This window comes from Pteropus vampyrus, unplaced genomic scaffold (genome assembly GCF_000151845.1).
Source record: "Pteropus vampyrus isolate Shadow unplaced genomic scaffold, Pvam_2.0 Scaffold211, whole genome shotgun sequence".
Taxonomy (NCBI): Eukaryota; Metazoa; Chordata; class Mammalia; order Chiroptera; family Pteropodidae; genus Pteropus; species Pteropus vampyrus.
In genome coordinates this window covers 438,136-441,487 of record NW_011888992.1, presented here as the reverse complement: position 1 = coordinate 441,487, position 3,352 = coordinate 438,136, and the positions used below count along the sequence as shown (strand labels likewise).

Here is a 3,352-nt window from a genome sequence, read left to right as displayed (position 1 = left end):
GCCACGGGTCCTTTGGAGCTGAGTGCTGCTCCCCAGCACCCAGCTCCCAGCTCCCAGCTCCCAGCTCCCAGCGTGGGGAGGGGGCCGAGGCGGGCACATTTCCGCGGATGAAAAGCCAAGAAGGCAGGCGAGCGGGACTTCATGCGCGGAGCAGACGGAGCGGACGCCGGTGCTGAGCGCCCTCGACATGCTGATGACTACGCTGGCGCCTTCTCCCCCTCTTCCAGCTCACTGGGTTTGTTTTGGGTGTGTTTTGTGCCGTAAGTGCATATTAAATTACCTTTGCTCCTAAAATGATTATTTTTGATCTTTAATCTGTCGGGCATTTCTTAAGATCATCAAAATACTTTTCCTTCCTTAATCTTTTGTTAAATATATGATTCAACCACCCTACGGGCCCAGGGGAGGCCTCGCTTGGCTGTGATGTGTCCGCCCCCCGTAGAATTCAGTTTCCTCTCGTTTTCGTCGGTGTTCCCACGCGCGCCCCTGGGCGAGGTGGTCCAGTGCTGTATTTCACGTGGTGTCACGATCCCATGTCAGCGTCAGGGTCCTGGGCAGAACCCGCCTGCAGAACTGGCCGTGTCGCCGGCTGGCAGAGCAGGTGTCCCCCAGCACCCGTCCGTTCCGCTGCCTCGGAATCTCTACCTCCTTGTGAGTCGGCTTCGGCAGTTTCTGTTTTCATAGAAGATAATTTTATGTGTGTGGTTTTTTTTAAGGATAAATGTGTACACGACGTTTCTACCATGTTTTAATATTTCCTCTCACTTTGTAATTATTACTCAAAATGTCATTTATCACCAAAAAATTGAATTTAACGAAGACAAATGTTTTCTAACTCATTTATTTTGGCTTCATTTTTATTACTTGTGTAAAAATGTTACAAGTTTATTAATTTCTTTTATTTGCGGGTTTTCCCCTAGCTTTTAAAACTACCGAGTTCATTTATTTTATACTTCATCTTAAAATGAATTTAATGCCTCATATTTTCACACGAGCGGCATCTAGTATATTGCTTTTAAGAAACTTGATTTTTTATAACCGTTTTAGGGCTACAGAAAAACGGAGATGGTACAGAGCGTTCCCCACGCCCCCCGCCCCCCGCCAGCCTCCCGGCATCAGCCCCTCCGCTAGCGGCTCCTTCGTTCTGACCGACAGAACGCTACCGGCGCGTGGGCACCCGACGTCTGTACCCTACTCAGACTTCCTCAGGGTCGTCCCCGCTGGCCTTCGGTGTCCCAGGATCGCACCCAGAGTCCCACGCGACAGTTAACCTCGTGCTTCCTGGGCTCCTCGTGGGCGTGAACACTCAAAGGCAGCGCTGTCCTTTGGGGCCGTCCCCTGGGGCGGACCCTCAAGGCACTGGGCTTTCTTCCCCACTTCCCACTTGCATCTTCCTTGACCCCCAGCTCTGACTGGGGCTCTGCAGGCTTCCCCCCGGCAGCCCCCACTCTCGCCGTCACCTGCCCCGCACAAGGCGGGTTCGCAGCGATGCTGCTGGGGGTGGGGCCCGGGATTCTCCCTCGATTGGGGTCCCTCAGTGACAGAAGTTGCTGGGACTTTTGACGTAAGAACATCCAAACCTGTACATAATTTTTTATAAAAACTTATTTGAGCCAAAGAGAGGACACACCTGGAAGCAGGACTTCGACAGAGATAAATGCGTGGAGAATAAGTTTGCAGTTTCTTTCACGCATTTAAGATTGCGGAGGGGACATGAGGAAGACGACAGGCAGGTGGGGAAGGCCAGGCAGGGGGATTACGGGGCGTTAACCAGAGTCTGAGCTCTTGAGGGCGGTTTGTTTATTTCAAAGGCGTGAACCGAGATGCTCAGAAACTGCATAGGGCTCGCTTGAGGCTAAAGCAAGCCTTTTGGTAAAGTGGCGATGTGCTGGGCTGTGACCTCCCACAGCGACTGGTCTAGGTAGGAGTTTATGATCAGGTCACCTTGTGAGGTGCCTTTCCATAGAACCCCTATTTTGTCCACAGACTCCTAGAGAGTTCTTCATGGGGAGGGAAAACCAGGTTGCAAAAAGAAATATTTCCATTTAAACATTTCTGGGCCATTGCCTACAGAGACTCAGAGACCTTATAAAGTTTACACGTCTTGGTGAGCTTCGCAGGTTGCAGGGTGACGATGTGCAAAAATAAATGATCTTATTGCATACGATGAAATTTTACAATGATGGCAATTACAGCAACACTGAAAATATGAATACTTAGGGATGCGTCTGACAAGTGTGTAAGCCCTGCAGACCGTGAGCAGCCGGGAGGCACCAGAGGGCACGGGGACAGTGGAGACACGCCTGCACCTGAGTCGTGGAGGCCCGGGCGTCGTGGGCCCGAGGCGCTGGAAGAGCTGCAGAGGGCAGTGTGGGAGTGGGGACATTCCACGAGGGGCCTTGCAATCTGTGTCGCTGTGGACCGGCCGTGTCCTGTGAGTCCCTGCTGCACCCGTCCTGGACACTGCTGTGACGGGGGTGTTTAGTGAATGCTTGTTGAATAGCTGAGCATGAGAAGTGACAGTCGCATGGAGGAGGCCAGCACCTCCACATCCAGATAGAGAGCGAAGGTGATTTCCCCTCACCTAGAATGGAAACTGAGACCCCCAGGCGGGCAGGCAGAGGCTTCTTCCTCAGAGCCCGCTGTGGGGGGAGGGCGGTCCCTGACCCTGGGTTTGTGGGAGACCCACAGGCAGGGGAGTGGGAGACCGCACAGTGGGAAGGGGGGGCTCCAGGAGTCTGGGGCGGGGAGCCTCGGAGATTGGTCAGGGAGCGTCTTGGCTTTCTCGGGAGGGTCCTGAGCTGGAAGCAGGGACAGAAACTGGGGAAGCTGTCAGTTACCCATCAAGTCCTGGCCTTTGGGGCATGATGGGTGCACGATGGGTACAGGGTGGGGGTGCGGCTTCCAGTTGCTGGAGACACTGGTCTGCTTCCTGCCAAGACTGATTTACGCAGGCTGGGCTCCTGGCTGTCCCTGCAAGTGAGGGACTGGCCTCCTGGGCTGCTGGCCGCGGAGCGTGTCGCACTTCTGTCTTCACAGGTGGCCTCGCCCTGGTCTGCTTTCGCATGCAGGCCGCCGGCAGGCCCCAGCGCCCTCGGCTGTCCCGTTTTCGCACTTCCTTTACTGCCTCCTGCGTTTGAGGGAGAACAGTAAACTCTCATTAGAGACGGCCCTGCGGGCCTCGGGGTCACTGCCGCCCGCGCGGCCGCACGCCCGTGGTCACACGCACTTCGCTCACGTCCACCGTGGGACGCGCGCCCGCCACCAGCTGTGCCGGGCCGGAAACCTGGTCGGGCCGGCGGAGCAGGGGCCGGGATCCCGCGAACGGCGCTCGGCCCAACAGCTCCGCCCC

At 55.5% G+C, this 3,352-nt stretch overlaps 1 long non-coding RNA gene across 1 annotated transcript; it reads right to left on the bottom strand.

Annotated features, from left to right (window-relative positions):
- Nucleotides 1-839: 839 nt before the first annotated feature.
- On the bottom strand, nt 840-3,340 carry LOC111747111. Its single transcript, XR_002783375.1, has 2 exons — nt 3,230-3,340; nt 840-3,130 (listed from the first exon to the last, which is right to left on the bottom strand). It is a non-coding gene; the product is annotated as an uncharacterized LOC111747111 (long non-coding RNA).
- Nucleotides 3,341-3,352: the final 12 nt, after the last annotated feature.